Source organism: Gallus gallus, chromosome Z (genome assembly GCF_016699485.2).
Source record: "Gallus gallus isolate bGalGal1 chromosome Z, bGalGal1.mat.broiler.GRCg7b, whole genome shotgun sequence".
Lineage (NCBI taxonomy): Eukaryota > Metazoa > Chordata > Aves > Galliformes > Phasianidae > Gallus > Gallus gallus.
Genome location: NC_052572.1, coordinates 80,240,823 through 80,262,884, shown reverse-complemented (window position 1 = coordinate 80,262,884; position 22,062 = coordinate 80,240,823). Strand labels below are relative to the sequence as shown.

The 22,062-nt window shown below is 50.3% G+C and overlaps 1 long non-coding RNA gene and 1 pseudogene across 1 annotated transcript; both read right to left on the bottom strand.

The window, feature by feature from the left end:
• The window catches only part of LOC112530760, an 851,315-nt pseudogene that overhangs the window by 80,822 nt on the left and 748,431 nt on the right, over positions 1-22,062 (bottom strand).
• On the bottom strand, positions 2,209-3,964 carry LOC124417534. Its single transcript, XR_006932483.1, has 3 exons — positions 3,918-3,964; positions 3,120-3,353; positions 2,209-2,758 (listed from the first exon to the last, which is right to left on the bottom strand). It is a non-coding gene; the product is annotated as an uncharacterized LOC124417534 (long non-coding RNA).

Genomic DNA, 22,062 nt, shown 5'->3' with positions numbered 1-22,062 from the left:
ATTCTCAGCAGGACAGCACTGCTTGTAACCAGACAAACATGCTGCATCAGGCTTAGCAACACTCTTCTCCCAGCTGTGTCTTAACCCCACACCTACCAGAGTCTTACCAGTTATCCTCTCTCTAAGAGCGTCCAGCAATAAGCATCAGCAATATCAACTATTTCAGGAAAGAAAGGAGGAGTCAGGAGTAGAAGGGGGAGCAGACCACCACAAATAACACAAGCCCTCAGATACTCCAAGTTAAGATCACAAAACCAGACTCTGGGCTGTGCCCCATAAACTAAGAACTTTCCATTTACTAAAGCTTTTAGTTACAGGAGCAAAAAAGCACTAAGTTGACTGTGTAGTTACTCTTGTCAGAAAGAGTTAATAAACATTAATGTTTGGTAACTATTCCTACAATGAAACAGTAGAAGGCACATTTGTTCCATTTGCTCATGGATGTCTACAATATATTTCACCCACGCTTCTGGGGAAAAGGTACAGAAAAATAGAATAAAGGCTAAAAAAAGAGGCTAGGTTGCAGGTAGACTTGGTGGTCTTTAAGGTCTTTCCCAGCCTGAGCAGTTCTATGATTCTATGACTAAAAACAACAATTTTAAAAAGTAAAAAAAAAATTCCCAGAGACAGCTTACCTTTTCGGATACAGAGGGATAAAGACCTCCTCCTCTACAGACTGCTTCATCCTCAGGACAACCGTGTTAATCAAATCCTGTCAAAAAAAAAGAAAAAAAGAAAAATATTAACACATCCTCACAAGAAAAGGATCTCACCTTTCACTTACAACAATTTAAGCCCTTTTCAGGAAAAAAGAGATACCGAAGACCACAAAAAGACTTCTGCGGTTTTGAACAACTGCACAGATTGAAATACCCATTACATTTCATATTTTGTATGTCTCTTAAAAGCTCAGACAGGAAAATCCTTCTTCTGTTATTCAGCAAATACGCATCGTGCCTCTCCCAGCTCCTCGTGACCTGCTCACTAAGGCAGTTCAAATCTCAATTTGAAATACATTCCAACTTTGGACAAAAAACTGATTAAACTAAAGAAGCCTACGGTCTTATCTATTCTTCCTAAGGCATTGGTCAGAATTGTTTAAATGCATTAATTCTATGCTGTAGAACATAAACGATACACCATTCAAAAGGAGTATTTCTTCACTCTCCCTTGAAAATCCTTCTCAACATGGGAGGAATTTTGCTCTCATATCCTGACCAACCTTTGCTCTTCTGGAATTCAGTCACCTCTGTCAGAGCCAGTTCTTCATCACTCGGCATGCCTTCGTGGTGACCAGCTGTTTGTGAACGCTCTCTCAGCTGCCGCCTGCAAGTCCTGCATTCTGTAATGAACTCAGGTGAGTTATTCACCATGTACATACGTAAAAGAAAGCTCAGTGATATACTAAAAACACCCGGTGAGAGCAATAGCCTAAGGAAACACAGTGAGGAAGCAGAAGTAAGCATGCAACCCTAGAGACACAGACTGTAACAGTAAGGTACTTTGTGAGCTGCCAAAGGACATTCAAAGCATCTCTAGCGACCTTCACTTCACCACATTCATACTAGGAACTCCCCCCACCTGAAACACCAAACATCTAACATGGTACTCCATACTATCCCTGCCAGAGGTAGTCTGTAAGAAACTACTGCGCTCAACAGTCCATCGCATAGAAACTGTGACTGCATCCAGGAACAAGACAAAGAGGTGAATGCAGAACACTGATTCTGCTTCTGCTCTTCATTTGGAGACTAACCAAAGTAAATAAAACCTCCTGATGAAAAATTCACAGTGTCCAGCGTAAAGCACAGTCAATATTATCAGTGAACTGTAGGACAGCTGTGGCTGCTCCCTCGTGCAGGGGGATTGCCAGGTCACAGCCTGAACCGGGAGGTGAGCACCTGAGTGAGCACAGGGAGGGACCCCAGATCCACCCTTCCTCTCTGCCCTTCCTGGTGACGCTTCCAGCTGTGCTTCCCAGAGTGCACACACACTCAGAGTCTGCATGCTTTGCACCCACCCCACCTGCACACCAGTTAGAACCAGAAAGGGCTACATCCCCGAGCTCACTCTTCTCAAGCTGCTGCCAGTTATCAGTCAATCCTTCCTTGTCCTCCTGTTCTACAGTGCCTGCGTCCCAAACAAAGGCTCCACATCACCTTCGTTTGCTTTACACCTTGTAACAAGTGATGGAATACCAGCTCACCGCTTCCCAGTCCTGGATGGAAACGGACAGTGCCTACCACACTCTGTTCCCAACAATGGAAAAGGCAAACTGAGCCTGCATGTTAAGTTCCAGCTTCCAAACTTTACACATTATTGCATTTAGATTTCAACAGTCAGCTCCCTACCGTCTCCTGTTATTTGTGTCCCCTTGTATGTATGTCCCAAATTACCCCTACTGATTCTTCAGTTCTACAGAGAAGTAGAAGCCAGAAGCGTTTTCTGCTTGGGCTGTTCATCTGTATCAGCGTCAGCTGGCTTCAGTGCACACAAGACACAAAACCAGCTGCCCCTGCTGACATACTGCAGCATAAGAAAACACAGCATTTCCATCAAATACAACCAGCAACACAACAGTTGTTCTCTATGTAAGTTCTCTATGTATCTTCTCATGCCCCTGTAGAATTTGTAATTCATAGCAGCATCTGAAGGCTTCTCTCATTCCTGGGCAGTTATCTTTGAACTGTCAATGCTCTCCACGTGTTTCTCATACTCCCTCTGGTGGGCACGGGGCACATCCTGCAGTGATGCCATCCTAAAAAAGAACACACTCAGACAATCAAAACCACGACAAGTCAACAGTTAGCACATTTCTGAACATCTTCCGCTTAAAACAAAGCACAAAATCCTTGCTAATAGCAGCACCTGCACTGGAGCAAAGAAGAACTGCAAGACTTACCCATACCAACATTTACAGAAGCACTGTGTGTGGACAAGATTCATGCTTTGGAAAACATCAAATGTCACTGACGTAGTGGTAGTTCTGAAAGTACCACCACTTCCCTTGGAAGTTCCCATCTCCACCCAGGACATCTCAGCTGCCCACTGCCTTGTCTGAACAGGCTGAAGAGCCACGACAAAAGGACTGACAGCCCCACCTGCCCTGAGTCGCTCACCTTCCCGCTCCTCCTCCTCGCTCCCGAAGCTCAGCGCCGCCCCGCTTCCCCGCACGGCTCCCCCGAGGGCAGCGGCCGCTCCGCGGCGGTTCGGGCCGCCTCACGGGACGAGGCGGTGCGGGTCAACGTCGATCCGCTCGGAGTCGTCGTTTCCGCGGTCTCTGGCGCCCCCGCGTGGCCGATCGGCGGAATGGTTTGGAGTTGTCGGGCGCATGCTCGCTGTGACCTGGAGGACTAATCACAATAGAGAGCGGCGGATGAGCTGCACAGAGCGGTTACGAAGCCACTTCCGCATTCCTACGCGCACGCGTTGTGCCGCCTGCAGGACTGAGCAGCGGACAGCGGCAGTTCCGCGCATTGGCCACGAGGTGGCGGCAGAGACCGCGGAAAGAACTTGGACGGGATCGATGCGGCCCGCGGCGCAATCGCTGGCTGTCAGTGCTCTGTCGAGATGACGGGGGAAGAACACGGAATGAGAAGTGGGGGGCGGTGGGGGTGAAGACGAAGAAAACAGAGGGAAACTCCTCCAAACTCAGGAAAGCCGTGCTAAGAGCTTTACAAAAAGAAAATAATAATAATAATAATAAAAAACAAAAGATAAAAAAATTACTTTTTGCCAGCATCTGTTGCACTGTTTTTAAATATTCACGTGCCAAAATGTAACTGCCCAGTACATTTAACGACAACAAAATTAAAGCACGTTGGCAGAAAGCAGAGCGCCATATTGGTGTTCACTCAGCCTCTGTCTTCTTCGTGCTTTCATGTATTTCACAGCTACCTAATGTAAATCACAGCTACCTCTGGAAGACAGCCCGAGAGCTGTGCAGGTCCATCAGGCTCAGCTGCAGCTTTCATCTGCCCTTCTCTGGCCCTCCTGCAGCTGGAGAGAGAGCACAGGAGGGCACGTGGGATGCAGACCCTCCCCAGTCAGCCGCAGCAGTCGCTCCTGCCAGCACTCCCTTTCCCCCACGTCTTTCCCATTGGACAGTCTGGAGCCCTGTGTGGCAGAGGAGGAGAGAGCTGCAGGCAGAAGGAAAACGGGCTGCTGGGATTCCTCCATCCCACTGCCAGGTGTCTTCTCTGGCATTTTGGGGGTGGGAAGGGAGTTGTGGGAGCACCCGTGGGGCTCCGGGCAGGAGGGAAGGAAGCAAAGATGCAGCTGCAGGCAGCGGGCTCTGGGCTGGAGCAGTGCAGCCAGGCACAAACAGTGACAACGTACACACACAGATAAACACCCAGCACAGAATCTGGCACTCCGCGGTCCTCCCAGAGCTTGTTACTGCTTTTTAGGCTGCTCTACAGGTATTCTGTCCTATCCCCTTCATTCCCCTGTCTCTTGCCCCCTTCCTTCACCCCGTGCCTTCCCCATTCCTTTTCCAGGCTTTCCCTTTCCTTTCCCCGCTTCCTTCCCCACGCCTTCCCCCTGCAACAGCCCCATGTTCTGCTGCTGTTCTCAGCTGACAATCCTTACACCACACTGTTCAAACACATCGGATCAGACTGCACACTGGCACTGATTTTAAAACAACAACAACAAATACATACAGTATTATGCGTGGATAACAAACTCCTACCTGCTTGAAGACCAATAGCAGCTCCTCATCCTGCAGTAACTCCTGCACACGGCCAGGTCTCCCGTGCAGGGATTTGGCATCCGCAGTGGCTTCGCAACATTGGATTTGAGTCTTTGACTTCCACCTCAATCTGCTCGACAGCAAACTGCCAGAAAGGAGGAAGAAGGAACGTGCCAGCAGTGGATGCGATCGGCAGAGCCAGCAGGGCATCCCCTGCTTCAAAGGGCACTCTGCCTTTCATCCCCACCCTGGGGCAGCCACTCTCCTGCTTTGCCTCTCCCCAGGGCCTGCAGGGTTTGTTCCATTGCGTGCTGTACCCGCATGGCCAGCACGTGCTACGGAGCCCAAGTGGAACACCTGTTGCAGAACAAGTCTTCGCAAGGACAAGACCTACAACCCAGATGAGCTCCCTCTACGAAACAAAACACTTGTGGCTACAGCCACAACTACAAGCTGTCTCAAAACTGGGGTTCTGGAAAATTATGGGACATGCAGCTTTCCAATCCTGAGCAGCTTATGGAAGAGCAAGGAGAAGGAAATAAAGGATGGCAGAGCACCATCAAAACAGACAGTGCATGTCCATGCAGACTCGCAAACCCACAGCTTCCTGGGTTGTTTCTGCTTTTGTAGCATTTGTGTGCTGCAGATGAGGAAAACGCTCTGCTGTTTGAGTCTTCTTCTGCAAGAGCCACCTACAGGTAAATGGCAGCTAACCTGCAGACCGAGCAGTACTGCCTGGCGTTGGTCAGGGGGAGCTCCTCCTGCCGCTGCTGGATGGTGATGCTGACAGGGCTGCAGATGCTCTGCAGGGCCAGCTCGTAGCTGGGAGCCACGAATGGACACGGCGGGAGAGAGGAGAGAGCTGGCGGGGACCAGCCGAGGCATCCAAGAGCATCCAAAAGCCCTCACTCAAAAGCATCACAAAGCCACAGCCAGCAAGCTGGCCATGATCATGAGCAGCATCCTGGGATGCTGGAGATTCTTTGCTACCATACACTACGGGAGCACAGCTCTCGCTGCAGGCATCCCACAGCCAGACAAAATGGGAACAAACCCGCAGCTCTGCTGCACGCACAGCCCACAGCCATAGCCTTGCAACATGAGCTGCCTTGCTCTTGCTTGCATCCATCCCAATCCCTGGGAATGAAGACTCAGAAGGCAGTCAAGGCGTTGATCCAGCACCAGCGTGCTTTTATTCCCTAAGAGCCAGGAGGGCTTTTTGGTGAGAGGTCCGGTGTACACAGGGGACTCATTCTCTCTGGTGAAGGAGAGAGGGGCTCAGAGCTCATGCTGCTGCCCGGTGCCTGGGACTGGAGCTCTGATTCTACGTCCCCCTCCACCAGGCTCGGCTCCTCCTGGCTGACGCTGACCTGCTCCTGCATGGAGCTGCTGCTGTCGGGGCACTCGGGCTGTGCTTGGGCTGGGCTGCACTGCAATGGTGCCCCGTCACAGTCCAGCTCGGTGAGCGTTGTTTCTGGCAGGGTCAGGTCAGCGTCTTCTGCACAGCTGGGAGAGATGAGGGCTTCCACCTGGATGAGCACCTTCATTCCCTCACTGATGTTATATGGAAGGCTCTCATCCGAGCTGCAGCGATTCCTGCTTCCTAGCAGCTCTGCACTGATACCAGCACACAGTGAAGCATCGCTATACACTCTGGCTCTTCTGCGTGGACGAGGGCTTGGTTCACCTAGGGAGGAGTAGATACACAGGCAAACAGTTAGTGGCAAACTTGCACAAGCTGAATGATGAGAGTGGTTCTTGAGATTTGCTTCTGCAGTGGCAGCAGGACAAATCCAAGAGGACAATAGCAACAGTAGGAGCACTGTCTCGAAAGGAACTGTTGCACTTTTGTTGTTTGTCTTTCTCTTTTGTGTGGACTCCAAGCATGAATTCGATGGCGCTGACAAGCAGGGTTTTGACAGCTGGATGTGCACCCTTACCTGCCAGGACCACCACCTCTGTTTCCGAGGGCTCCCTGGCATCGCGCTGCAGTTGGCGTTTGCCCACAGAGGATGGTTTTCTGGGCCTGAAGCAGGAACACCAACTGCATGCTGGGGATTCCTTCACCCTGCTGGGTGGACTTGGTCTGGAGGGAGAAAAGAGGGAGCGGTGTGAGTCGTGCATTCTGCTTGGTGAGGGAAGAGCTGCCCTGAGCTCTTGCCAACACTTGCTTGTTCCTAGCACTGCCTGCTTCCTGCTGAAACACAACTTAGAAGCTCGCTCTGATTCACACGGTTGAGGACGGTTCCATTCCTAGAGCTCAGCCCTGGAGTCTTGCTGGCTACATTCCCCTCAGCCATGTCAACCCAGATGCAGAGCATGCGAGCAGAGGCTGCACAGCTGTCCAGGACAGCATCGAATGGAGGGCTTTGATTCCGCTGGCAGGCTTAACTGCTTGCTGAGGAACCGTGCAGCCAGAGAAAAAGTTCAAAAGCATCTCTGACACGCACACTACCAATTGGCCCCCTCTGGTAGCTAAACTGATCCGTCAGGCAACTGCTTGTTAGTTGAACCTCAGAGGCCAAAGGGAGGGGACATTCAGTACACCACCACACGCACCATTAGAACCACGTAGCTTCTGCAAGTTTTGGCACTAGCAATCGTGGGGAAAAACCCACAAAAGCCCAAACAACCAAGTCTGATAGGAAGCTGCTGGAAAAGAAAGTCCTCTTTACCTTCCAGAAGGAAAGTCAATGATTGTGTGGAATTTCCCCCGCGCAGCTGCGGGGCCTTCTTCCACTTCCATGTCCTTGCTCTCTGTCACAGTGGGAGAGCTGCTGTGGCCTCCCCTCTGTGCCTGTGCCTCCTCCACGGTGAGCAGCTTGGTGGCAGGAGAAGACACCTGCACAGACTTGGGCCTTGATGGAGAACTGCGCCCTGGAAGGGAAGACCACAGCTAAGAGGGAGGATCAGAAAGCAGCGGCACAGCCATCACACTTCTGGGGGAGGTGCCGCACATCTCTCAGCCTTGCTTATCCAAACCACTGGAAAAAGAGGAGGTCAAAACCCTTTCATCAAGCTTCACCTGCACACAAAACATCACCATGACAGGGACGGTTTTCTCATGCTCAACTTTGGGCTTGGACATTCTCCGCATCCATCCACAGAGGATGCCATATTCTCATCTAAGCCCACAAATCTGCTGGCCCCTCGATAGCAAAAGCGTATCTCAACAATCCTGGAGAAGGCCTGCATTTGATCAAGGTGTCTCATCAAGACAAAGCTCATGCAGGAAGACGCTCACCTGCTCCATCTCCGATGCCTGATGTGGAGCTGGAGCAGAAGAGGACATCGGTGTGGGTGATGAGGAATTCCACCACATCTGACTGCCTCTGCAGTTCCACGCAGGCAGCTCTTCCGCTGGCGCAGGCAGCCTCGTTCTGCTGGGATCTGTAGAAAAGGCAGATTGGAGAAGTCATTGACCCGAGATCGTTTCCCCACATTTGGGCATTTGGGCAGCCAAAGGCTGTCCAGATGGGCTCTGGAGACTTCCAGTGCAGTGGGCAAGCACTGATGCCACTGAAGACATTCTCCCAGGTGATCAAGGACACACCAGCCCCATCTGACAAGACCAAGAGAGCACAAATTGTCCTCCTCTCCAAACTGTGCCTGTAGGGAGAACAGACCTAAGCCTTGTGCTGAGACGGAAAAAGAAGTTTACCTGAAGAGGTTGGGAGCCCATACAATTGCTAAGTTCTTAGCGGGCATGTTTGTAATGGAGCAGCTCCCAGCGAGACAAGCCAAGTGTCTGATCAGGTACTCCAGCGTCCTGGAAAGCAAGAGCCAAACCTTCAGCACCACTGAGCACGCCGTGCTCACATTCACCAAACAAACCTCACTTCATGCCACTGCTTGTTCTTGCTACGGAATAGCAAGTAGATCAAGCTTTCCCAAGTGCCACGCTGCAGCACCAAGCCCCAGCACAGTACAGCCGCAGCCATCAGCTGCACCAGCCGTGCCCCCGTGCCCAGGAGCTGACCCAATCCATTCACCCCACGCAGCCATCCACCACTTCAACACACACAGCCATCACGTTGCCAGCGTGAGACAAAGCCTGCCATCGCATCATCACCCTCTGAAGTGCAGCAGGGCTGAGCTCCCCACACCGAGGGGAGCAGTTTTCTGACCTGTAGTGAGGTGCAGGCAGCTGCTGGATGACCTCCTGCATTCTGACCAACCGCTCCTCATCTGTACTGGCACAAACAGCGTCCTGGAAGAAAGCAGAAAGGGATTGAGACACACATCATGCGAGTCAAGTGCATGGGGCTAACAGAAAAAGGGCCTCAGAGCTGCAGAGGGCACTGCTGCTCCCATCTCCCACATTTCCAGTGGCAGGATGCTAACACCAGGTGTTACGGTGCACGCGGTGTGCAGGAAGCACGAGCTGCTTGTTGTACAGAGACACCCACTGGATGTCCATCAAAACCCCAACTTCAACAGAAAAAAGACCCAAAAAAGGTGCGCAGGCGTGTGTGTGTATGGGACAGGCCACGAAGAGGGACATGAAGGCCATTGCCTTGTGCTTACCGAGAACTTGCCATGCAGCTGCTCGCTCAGCAGAGGGCTCGGGAGCTCCCTGAAGTACATCTTGCACAGGGAGCTCACGCTGTGAATGTCCCGGACGGTGAGCTCCGGAATCTGCTCCGACTCAAATTCATGGCTGGAGAGAAGGACACAAAAACAGAGGGCTTGGAGAAAGAGGAAAACAACTCCAAAGCAAGACAACATACAGTCCAGAAGCACTCTTACCGCAGCTTCTGGATCTTGGACGCCACGCCGGACAGGCGGTAGATCCCCTGCACCACGCCGTGCTGCTCAATGAACTCAGCGCAGCTCTGCAGGACCTGGGGGACTACAGAACAAGGGCCAGCGCTTAGCTGAGCTCCTGATTCAAGTCCTGCTTCAGCCGCTGCCCCTGTCACATCCCATCCACTAAGCTCAGTCGGGCTACTGCATGCCTCCTCCTCACAGGAGAAAGAAGGCTGTCGCAGACGACGCAGGCAGGCAGGAGCCGGGGACAAAACTGGACACGGACGTGTTCTTGGCTTTCAAGAAATGCCAGGACCTGCCAAGCAGCCTGCAGAAAGTAATTCTGGGGAAGCCAGAGACACTGCCACAAGTCCCATCACAGCTCCCACCGCAATGGAGGCGTGAGACCTCATGTCCAGAAGAGCTAGGAAACTGACACACTACACTCTCTTGGGCCAAAAGGCTTCCTCAGTTTTCAGGCTAGCGTGGAATTGGTTTACACCTTTGGCTTTAAGCAAATACAAGTGTGCCAGTCTCCTCTGAGCATTAGCCTCAGCTTCCCTTTCAGCCATCAACTCCCATTTCACGTTTCTCCACCGCTATCAACCTGCCCCTTGCTAGACATGATCTCCCTTTCTTTCATCGTGTCATGCCCAACAGAGGGAGGAAGCTCTCAGGAACGGGCTGTTCCTTACCATCACGGCCAGAGTGGAGAAGATGCTCTCCCAGGTCACAGCCAAACACCCCTTCCTTCTCCCTCTCCAGCTCCATCTCCCGCTGCTTCGGTTCCTTTGGGCGGGCCTTCACGAAGGAACGAAGGAAGCTGAGGAGCTTGCCACGCTTCTTTGGCACTGCACAACAAAAGGAAGAAACCAGTTCATTTCAGGTTGGGCTCAGTGCAACCAGGCTGAGCGGAAACACATGCTACAGAGCGCGTCAAAGCGGCAAGAACATTGCCAACACTGCATTCTACAAGGATTCGAGCATTTGCCCAAGCCCTCATTCTCACTGCCTACAAAACAGCAGCCCTACGCCTCGTGGGATGCAGGAAGGATCATCAACACACAGGAGAACGTGGGATGGATAAAGGAGGTATTCAACACAGAACACACCCAGAAAAAGACTCCATGTGACTTCCCCGCGCCATCACATGTAACATCCGTACCTGGCTTTGGTGCTGAGTTGATGAGGGCCTCGGGAAGTTTTCCACTAATGAGCTCCACGCACTCAACGGGGAAGAACCCAACCTAAGAAGAAAAGAAAGAGTGATGGAATACTGGATGCAGCGTTTCTCAGGCCTCGACTGTTGCACCAACAAAGAATGGCCTGCACAAAAGTAATCCTCGCCCAGCATTTGCAGCCAGAAGACCTACAAAAGCAATACTTGGTTCCAGAGAAGATGGCTCTGTCCTCTGTGCTTGTACAAAGGACAGAGGTGGTCAACTTCTGACTGCGCATTGAGCACAAGAGGCTCTTGCTTCTAAGTCACATGAGGAGACAGTTTCCTACCCAAGCCCAGAGCCAAAGGGAAAGTCCTCTGACAGCGACACAGGGAAACTGTTGACGTCCAGAAGCCACCCTGTGCAGGCCGAGCAGCTCGAAGCTGACGTTCCTGACTTGACTGCAGTTGCGCCCACAAGTCTGAAGCTTGTGCCTACCTGAAAGCCACGCTTGCCTCTCCACCAGGGGCTCTGCTCCTTTGCTGGCATAGCAGTAATGCACACCAGGTCTCCCACCTGCAAGACATTGCAACATCAATCCCAGCGTCAGCGCAGCTGGGAGGAAAGCACAGCTGAAATGGCACCCTTCTTCTGCACTGCCAAAGAGCGCACAGCTTGAGAGCAATTGCACCGGGGCAGCTCTTCAGGCATTTCCTGTGGGAAAGCTGGGCTTGGAGGTACAAGAGTCACTGCCTTACACACCAGACAGAATACAGTGCAAGCATGCCAAATCTTTTAGACATGGCTGAACTCCTCCCTGCATCCAACCCAGTGCAAGTCCTCTCTGGACCTGCATCTTCTGGGCTTCGCCTCACAAGGCATTCTGAAGGTGTCTGAGAATATTCCTGACGCATTCACACGGTATACTCTTCTGGCCGTGACAACAAGGAACGCCTTCTTTATCTGCTTACCTCCAAGGAGAGCTCATCCGCTGCCTGGGCAACGTATCTCTTAATAACATGGCCAGCAGCAATAGCTGGAATATTAAGAGATGGCTCCTCCTGGACCAGCAAGGGCTTCCCCTGGTTCTCAGGCTGAAACACAGAGCACAGGCCATGGTGAGGAGCTGAGGACAAACAAGGAGCATTTCAGGGTGCCATCTCGATGCCACTAGCAAGGAAATGAAGCTTTTAAGGCAGCTCTTCAGGGACACCGAGAGAGCCGGAAGGATGCTCTCTCTCTTGAAAAGCAGGAGAGCACACCGGTGGCTCATTCTGCTGGCTCAAGGCAGGGAACAGAGACCAAGCAGAGCTTCACACTGTACCTCCGTCAACGCCCGGTCAGGCCCACGGCTGATCTCGCTGCTCGCGATGCCCATCACAGCAGGCGCGACAAGCTGCAACAGAAAAGAAACACATTTCCTGCACTCACACAGCACTGGATCAAGAGACTTCTTCAGAACTACTTCTAGAAACAACAACTGTGTGCAGTCTATTCAAACGGGACAGCCGTTGCAATACGCAGCACTGGACCAAGTCGCTGTCCCTCTGCTAGCAGATGGGGACTCTGGCACAAAGCAGCAGATGCATTTGCCCGCAGCACGCTGAGAGCGCAGTAGCAGGCCAGGGAGAGGTGTCACTGCTGGGGCTGGAGCTGCTCCCCAGCCCCCGGCTCCCAGCAGCAGCCTCACCACCAGCACCGGCCGCAGCCTTGCCCACGCATTTCGCTGCCTGCATCTCTGCTGTGCTCCCTACAGCTGTCGGGCACACTCACACAGCCAAAGCATGCACGCTTCTGCCCCTGGCTCATGTTGTGCAGCTCTGCACAAAGTGCGGCTAGGGCTCTTTGCCTAAGGGATTGCCTTCCTTCACACTAGCTGCTCCCAGCACTACAGGCAGCATCCTGCTGAGGGTTGAGCTGGAGAGGAAGTGGAAAAAACCCACACGTGACCAGAGCTGCATTTCAGCTGGATGAGGCTGTGTTACTACACACGGTGTGACTAAACATGGGCTGCTGAACCATGTGGCAATACAAAACATGGCACGTACCTGGCAAGAGATCAGAACAAGGGAGAAGCAGATCCTCGAACCCGCAGCCGTTCCTTGTCACTTTGCTCTGATCTTCCACAAGCAAAAGCTGCACCAAGGGAGCAGGCAGAGGGTGGGCAGGGGAGGGAGAAAGAGCAGGTCAGTGAGCTTGCACAATTGAGCAAAGGGAAGAACCAGGGAAGAACCCTGGCACAAATGCCACCTCGATGGATGGCTTTGGACTGGATGGCTTGGGGGAAAATGGCCTCTGACGGTCCAGACGAAGCAATATGATCCTAGGAGCTCTGCCAGCCAGCACTTCTCAAGCCCTCGCTGCCCACCCGTCTATCCCGCACCGTCTCAGCTTACCTACAAGACGCTGCGCAAGACGGGATGAAGACAAAGATACTCAATCAGTGCACAAGTGCAACAAGCCACGTACTCACGCCGAGCTCAAGCGCTCCAATGAAGGGAAGCAGCACGCGCTGCTCCTCCCCTCATTCTAGCCGCTTATGACATCACTAAGGGCCACCCGGCTGCTCCACCATGGACGGACAAGGTGGGGAGGCAAGACCACGTCACAAGACCACAGGATTCCAAAAGGGCACCCCAGCGTTCGAGAAATCAGTGCGTGGTTGGAATTCCATCCCAGCCAAATCCTGGAGAAGCTGGCATGGGGTTGGCGGGACCAAAGTGCAGGACCCGGAGCTTGGTGCTGTTGAGCCTCTTGCTGGGCCTATGGCAAATCCACACTAGGGTCCTTCTTTGCATCCACGGGCGGCTTAGAGCAGCCATCTCTTTCACCTGGATGGAAATAAAGGAAGAGAAATACATAGTACTACTACTAGACTGCTTCGACAGTTTCTTTCCCGAGTGCATTTTTGCCTTTTGGCTTCCATGACGACCTCATTTCCTCCTCCTTTTCTTTGGGGGGAAGCTGCCCCCAGTGCCCGAGCTTCACAAGATAGCGTGAAACATGACACTAAGACAAACGCTTGCCCTGGGTGCAGGGTGGCTGTGCTTTGCCAGGTATACTAGCGGGCTAGGAAGTGCCACGTGGCAGCCCCAGGCCAAGTCTGCATTCAGTCACTGTGGCCACAGCTGCTGCCTCACTGCCAGAACGTATCTGAGGATACAGATGGACGCAGGCACTCCTGCTCCTTCTGCAAAGCCCTCCTCTGCACAGCCTGTTACCTGCTGCTCACTGCTACGCCAACCGGGCTCCCCTTTACAGCAGCCCTGGGATAAACACGCCTGTATTCTTCCGTGCAGCAGCGAGCTCCAGGGATGAAGCAGCACAGAGGAAACCAACAGAATCTACTGCTGCTGAATCCACCAGCTCCTTCTGCCCACCAAGAGTAATACCGTGGGACAGAACACAAGGGTGGATAAGCGCTTCCGCTCGCACACTGACAAAGGGAATCAAAACAGCTTCGTCAAGAAGAGCTCATAGCACCTCCCCAGCACCCCTGCCCAATGCTGTCAGGGAAATGCACAACCTGCAACCCCACACGGCTCACTGCACGGACACTGGGGTCTGCCTTAGTTTCAGATGGGAAGGATTTTTCTTCAGTCTCTCTTATGATGCTACAACAGTGAGAACACTCTCGTGTTTATAGTTTCCGATAAGCAGAGCTGTACAGAGCCAAGGCCGTTCTCAGCAAAGCTCTCAAGAAGGAGCTGGGAGGAAACCAAATGAGGACAGCTGATGTCAACGGGCCAAAGGGATATTCCATACCATATGACATCAAGTGGAAGGGGTTTTGGACGGGGTGGGAGCTCACCTCACTCTCTTCCTCTGCTTGCCCATTGCTTGGGAGGTGCTGAGCCACTGCTTCTACATTACTTGTTATATGCATTCATATATATACATTCATATACATGTATATATTTATATATACATCCATTACTTCTGTCCTTTTCTCTACCTTTGGAAAGAGATTTCTCTCAACACATGACTTCCACCTTCTTTTTTTTCCCCCATAATTCTCTCCCCCATCCCACCGGGAAGGGGGCAGTAAGCAAAGGACTGTGTGGTGCTGAGCCACCCACCGGCTTAAACCACAAGAGGGCCGTGGGGCAATGGCAGCAGACATGACGTGCACTGTGGTCAGCAGGAAATGAAAACCATCTGGGGGTACGCAAGCCCACTCTTTCATTTTCCAGAAAACAACCTATGGTGTCAATGAAACATGCCCCTCACTAGGAACATCTGCAAGGATGCTTTGAATGACAGAGGGCATCGCACGCCATGAACGTCACCCTGCCGACACAATGGCATGGCAAACACAGCAGCAACTCCTGGCACCGATACCTCCGGGTACAACAAGCACGGGGCATTTGGTTGCTTTGGATGCAGTTTGAGCGCAGATCTGAGGTCTTCATGGAAAGCGCCTTGCAGAGCGCATCATGTCCTGCACCAGGCAGCGCATCTCTCATCTCTCCAAACTTTGGGGCTTTGAAGCTGCACATTGTTTCTTGGGAGTTTGTCCCCCACAACTCCACAGCACTTTCAGCTGCTTCCTGGTAATTCATGGCTTGCACAGTGCCAAACACAACAAAGAGAGGAGGAAAGAAAGAAGCAAAGGCCATGGCTATGCACAGAAGCGTCCGGGAAGAATTCAGGTCCAGAATGAAACCTGCACAAGTCAACTCAACAGATTCCAAGGAATTCATTGACATCTGACAGAATTTGCAATGCCAGAAGCACTGCCACGCCAACAGCACCGTATTTGGAAAGCGGCACGTTTAAATTAGCCCCCTTGCCCTGCTCTACCCGCTCAGCCAAACACAGAAATCAAGATGCTCTTATCCACACGTGCAAATCTGGGGGCGAGTAGTAAAAGGCTCACTGGGCCATGGGCAAAGCAGGGAGCAGATAGGCAGGAAACAGGAAGGAGCTGAAGTCCAGCTCTCCTACACCAAAGACAGGGAGAGCTGAGTCAGCACCACGGGAGGACTTACGACACAGCTTGAGAGCTTACAGAGACCTGAGGTTGCCAAAGGAGGCCGCCAGGGTAACTCTCACCAGTCTTTTGCAGGGCTCTCACGGATGCTTGCGATGCTGACTTCCACTGCCTATGGCATTGGTAGAAAGCCCAGGTGACAAATGCTCAATTGGTCTGGGTAACGCTTCTATGCTTCCATGGTTAGGACTGAAACAAAAGGAAAAAAAAAAGCATGCAGCCCTATGACATTTGCCTTTCTACTGCGTCTGTCAGAGTGACATCTGCACCAGACTGAAGATTCATCCAAGTCTGTGTTCCACACAGCTCCATCCCAGTGCCAAAAAGAAACACGGACAGAAATGCTTAGAAGATTCTTTGTGCAGATACAAGTGCAGGGTGCATGTGCATTCTCTACAGCAAGAAATAGCAATTTCTCAAGCAGTGGTATGAGGGAAGGTAAATGGAAAGGAAATATAGGATGAACTCTTTTCATATAAGAAGTCCTTGCTAAACCTCTCCCCAGCAAAAAGGAAGCCTGCTGGGCATTGTTAGCAGCAGTTCCCAGAACATCTTGCACCACAAAATGCAGCACGCTCCTTCTTTTCCACAGGCCCCTCGTTTCTCTCATCAGCATCAGATTCACTCCACTTCAAATACACCCATCAGAACAGCCCTTCTGTTCTGCTGAGGTAGGAACCCACTGCTGGGATGTCCCCCACTCCCGTTCCCCGCTATGTCCAGCACCGGCGGGGAAAGGAAGAGACACTGCCATCACCTACCCAGACTTCTTGCAGGGCCTTCCAGACCCTCTCACATCACAGGGAGAAGCGGCACAGCTCTCGTGGCACAAAGCTCGGAGAAGGCTGTAGAAATCAAGGTTGCCGCGACGGTGCTGCTTTCAAAGAACGTGACTTAGCAAAGCACTCACCCAGCAGATGCCTTTCCTACAATCATAGCATCAGCAACGTTGGAAAAGACCTCCATTATCATCCAGTCCAAACACCCACCTACCACCACCATTTCCTTCCCACTAAGCCACGTCCCTCACTACAACATCCAGTGTCCCTTGAACACCTGCAGGGACAGGAACTCTATCACCTCCCTGGGCAGCCCGTTCCAGCAGCTGACCACTCACTGGGAGAAGGTCTTCACAACTAACCTCATAGCTTCCTTGCTCTTCCCTGGACACACTTTAGGCTTTCAGGGTCCCCCTTCTAGAGACGGGCCCAGAACTGAACGCACTAGAAAGCTGTACCAGAAATGAGAAAAGATTCAATATTTCCCTGAGACCAGTTTGAGCTCTATCCACTTGGGAACACTGCCTCCATGTACATTCATAACAATATGTGTATTTATACCTACAGAAATCTGTCTAAACTGGTGTAGAGAGTATCAAATACAAATTGGAGAATCTTCCCAGCATAACATGGATCTTCATGCCTTTTTGTTGTTGTTTCTGATGTTTCCCCTAAGAGTGACTTATGGAAACAGATAGGGTGACTCATAGAATTAAGCACAGTTTGCTTTCATCACGGTGAAGGCACAGGGCGCATATATATATCATATATCATATAACACAGTTTTGCAACACAGCATCAAGCATCTCAGAAGTGAAATCCTTCCCTGTCTCCATATTAAGCGTTTAACAACAGCTGTGCAGAATTTCCAAAATTCTGCCTTTTAGTTTGTTCCACACTTGGCATCATTTAATCACCCAATTTACAAAACAGATATAAATCCTGGGGCCTTTGCTTCATAACGGACAGGTTTGGAGTGGGTGTGTTGCTAATTCAGAATGGTGTAAAGTTTCCCAACTTGTGAAAATGTACAAAACACATATTTGGAGACTACGGAAGGAGTCGCAACAAACCTGAAGCCTTTCTCCTCACGACTGCACCAAATAATCGATGTCGAAACCTCTCTCATCTGATATTCTCTTTTCAGTAAGGATATGTTCCATTAGAGGATATGGTACGGCCTGGTGCTTTATTTCCGACCAGCACATCCAATTGGACTTAGTTGGTACCTTGTGTATGGGGAGCTATTGAATTTATCACCATAGTAGAACTACAGACATTTGGAGTCATCTTCACACTTCATATTTGTACTCCGCCACAAGTAACAGAAGGATTTCAAGGATCAGAGTCCCTCAGTTATGAATTGGCTTTTCTTGCACTTCTTCCTTCTTGCCTGTTTGGATGTTGATCTGAGATCTCTTGCTGCATGGGCATAACATCACCCAGCTGAGACTATGAAGTACTCCGAGACCTTCAGTACTTAATGCTGTTTTCTTAAACCTCTAACATGAAACTATTCTCCCACCTGTCCTAACTCGCTAGTCTTCTCTAGGAGCTTCCCTGAGAAGGTTTATAATAATTTATGCGTTAATCTCCGCGGGTTACCTAGATCGTGAACAGAGCTCAGAAGGAGTAGAGCGACACACAGCTCCGCTTCGCGCTGAGGGCAGTTTTGGCCCTCCGAGCTTGCCGTAGCCACCCTGCGCTCTGGCGCCGGCGGACCGGAAGTACTCGTAGTCACTATGGCGGCCGCCTGCGGGGGGTTTGAGCTGCGAGGCTGTGGGGAACGGTGCCTTTTGAGAACGGTGTTTTTCTGAGCGTTTTATCTTCACCGGGTGGTTTTCTTCCTCGATGTGTCGAATGAACGGCGATGGAGAGCCCACAGAATTCTATCCGCCCTCGAAGCCCGTCATTATTGACAAGCAGAAGCAGAGAGAGGAGAGGAGGTAGAAGGGGTAGGCCGCGGTGGGGGCCGCCCTCAGATTCCTCAGGGCTCTGAGGCATTGGTACTCGAAAAGTGCGTGTCGGAAGGTGACAGAGACACGGGCCCTGCCTCTGCCTTTGCCTCACATCTCGAGGTCAGCTGGGAGCTGAGTGCATGTATTTCTGTTTGTGAAATGGGAATTCCTCTTGTGCTAAGCATTTTTCATGTCTCCAAAACCCACCTGCATTGCTTTAAGCGGCGCAGTGTTTAAAGTGGTGGTGCTGCCTCTGAGAGGAGAGTGACGATGTGATACGTTGCACACTGGGGGTATTGGTCAACAGTTGGCTGCACGTACCCAGCAGTGTGCCCAGGTGGCCAAGAATGCCAGCAGCATCCTGGCCTGTGTCAGAAATAGTGCAGTCAGAAGGACTGGTGAAGCGATCTGCCGGCTGTTCTCAGCACTGGTGGAACTGCACGTCCAGTACTGTGCTCAGTTTTGGGCCCCTCACTACAAGAAAGGCACTGGGGCCCTGGATTGTGTCCAGAGAAGGGCAACAGAGTGGTGAAGGATCTGGGGCACAATATTATGGGAGTGTCTGAAGGAGCAGGGATTGTTCAGTCTGGAGGAGATTCAAAAGGAAACCTCATTTCTCTGCACCACTACCTGAAAGGAGGTTGTGTCTGGGTGGGAGTCAGCTTCTCCTCCCAAGGAGCAGCAGGAGGACAAGAGGTGATGGCCTTCAGTTGTGCCAGGGGAGGTTCAGGTTGGATACTAGGAAAAATGTCCTCTCAAAATGCCCAGGCAGGTGGTGGAATTGTTGTCCCTGGAGGTGTTCAAGCCATTCCCTGGCTCTGAGGCCAAGTCTCCATGCTGTCTGAAACACAGTGACCCCATGCAAATAATCTGTTGGTAGTGGCCCTCTGGCCAGTACTGTGTCAGGAAGTGTGCCTTCAACTTAGCTGCCAGACTGTTGAACTCCAGAGCATAAGGAGATTTCTATGGCACAGTATAATTCATCGGAGCAGAAAAGAGTTTTAAGAGTCCCCTTAAGCTTTGCCAACACAAGATAACCACTTGAATGTGGTGTCTCCTGTAGGCTCTCTTCAGCTGTTTGAAAGAAACAGTAGGAAAAAAAATATTATCTTTACTATCAAGTGATGAAAAAAGTGTTTTTTTCATCTGTGTCTCATTTAGACCTTGAAGAAATTCCTGTAAACAAGGCAGGAGTTTAATTTTTTAGTGGGAACGTAGGCGATAATTTAGTTAACTTCTGACTGATACAGGGATTATATCAGGATGGTGAGCAGTCACCTGGGGTTTCTGCAGGGCTCCATTTCAGAGCCAGATGGAGGACTGCATCAGGGAAGGGTCAGGGTGGAAAAGCTTCTGCACCGGAGGTTGACCCGTGCACAGAACAGGTTGCCCAGGCCCAAATATGCCAGAGTTCAAGGAGCCTTTGGACACCACTCTCAGACATAGTGTGGCTGGTTTTATGTGGAGGCAGGGGTTGGTTTTATGGGGAGGCAGGGGTTGAACTCCTACGATCCTTGTGAGTCTCTTCCAAGTGGCCATTCTACAATGGCCTGGAAGGCTGTTAAACAGCTTTGGTTGTGTTAGTTATCAATTTTTGTCAGCTTTCAAGTTTTGTATGCAATAAAAGACAGTGAAATTTCAGCAGTTCTTGTCTGAATGTTAAACTGTCCGTTCCTGAAAACAAACATTCCCTTTTCTGACCAGTATTACAGCGTGTTCAGTCTGCCTCTGCCTTCCCTTCTAAATCACAGCTAATAGAAGGGGTTTGCAGTTACTGTGTTGTCACTTCCAAATAACTGTTTCTTCTGTCTTTGCCAAGCAGACAGGGGCCAGTTGTGAAAATGCTTCACTCAGTAGGTTCAGAAGGGGGCTATGGCAGGGAAGCAGATGTACAGAAGCCAGATGTACAATCTGAGTGTAGGTGCTGCTTAGCTGTCCTGTAAAGGCACTTTTGAAATGACATCTGATAAAGCACCAATAGTAACCTGACAACAAAGCAGTAATACCAACGTTTTGAAACCAGCTTGAAAGAAAGAAGCCAGATTAGCTGTTACTCCAATCAGAGTGTGTGAATGGGTGCAAGGTTCACCACAAAGTGGCACGGTAGTTCTCAAAGCTACTCAACTGGGATGGGGCTTCTGAGCTCCAGTTAAAATCACCTTCCCTGCTTATCAGTCATTACAATGATGTCTGCAGCCACTGGAAGAAGCCTCTACAGAGTAAAGCGTGATAGAACCTATTCCAATTCATAGCACCACAAGACTAATTTCTTTGAGGTAGGTCAACTTCCCCATGAATAAGGAAGCAGAGGAGGAGACAAAAGCAAGCACGGAGATCACATGCTTCAGCCGATTACTTATCAGTTGTATTTTCCTTTGCACTCAAGGAAAAGTAGAAGTGCACACTTATTACAAACAGAATCCTAATCCTGCAAGATAATGAAGTCGCCAGCAGTGCCACAGTTTTTTTCCATACTTCACTAACATTCCTGTCAGTGTTCAGACTTGAAAGCGTTAAAAAAGTCTCGTTTATTAACACAAAACTCGTTACTTTTCAAAAGATTGCTCTGCTTTTTATTTTAAAATCATTGTTGTCATATAACACTGATAATGCTATTACAATTAAAATAGTTTACAAAATACATATTCGTAATACAGAAAACAACAGACAACCATAGGAATAAGAGCCCCAAAGAGTTAAATGGAAGCCCATTAAAAAAAAAAACCAAAAAAATAACATTTAGAGGAGCAGGCAATAGCAAACTTAGCAGAATTTGTGACACACTGCTGTTTCTACAGTAAAACTCCTTTTTATTCTGCAGCAGTAATATTTACTGCACATATCTCGAAGTTACCAACATTAGAATCTAACACGGGTACATGAGATTGAGGTTTAATGGGTCTTAGAGGGAGCAAAGTGAAATGTCCTTAGGGACCAATTACTAAATGTAACTGAGTTGTTGTTCTGCTCGTCTGATAAATGAGGGCGGGTGACAGCTCCAAGTCTGTGCAAAAGTCCAGTCTGGATCTCAGTACAGAAGCTCCACTACAAATCCTACTCTGGAGAAGAGTAGCGTGTTAAGATGTGCTCCTGTGGCAACTTCTTACCTTCCCTGAAACACCGTTTACCATCAGTAGATTTCACAGATCAACTTCTCACTGCATTACAGAATTCATGCTTCTGTGTCCGGGTCAGAAAGCTATGAGGAACTCACTGTGATTTTGTAGAGTTTTTCATTAAGTGTACAATAATTAGAGTTCCAGTGACTCCTGAGTCAGATGATTTGGTGTGGTACTGAAAAACAGCTTGTGAAGTTGATCTATGCACCAGCAGTGGTACGTTACATAGGCACTTACCTGCAGCATCCTTCCCAAAAGAACAAGCAGTGAGGCTTCGTCATATATTTCGAACACCTGCACTTCACACTGACCATTGTTATTCTATCTAGGAGTAGATGGCATCAGAGAGGGGATATCTGAAAAAAAAAAAAAGCAAGATATTTCACAGTAAAACAACCGTATGCAGTGCCACTCATTTAACTTTACCACTTTTTTTTAGAATGAGCATCAGCTTGTTTGAGTAAAAGAACTGCTGCTTCAAAAAATCTTATTTACTGATCACGAGATTTAAGATGTTCCGTTTGCACTCTTCAGTGAGCTCTTCAGCAATAACGCAGGCCTTAAGAATCCACCACGGAGAACAACTTCTTCAGTTTCATCACTATTACAAA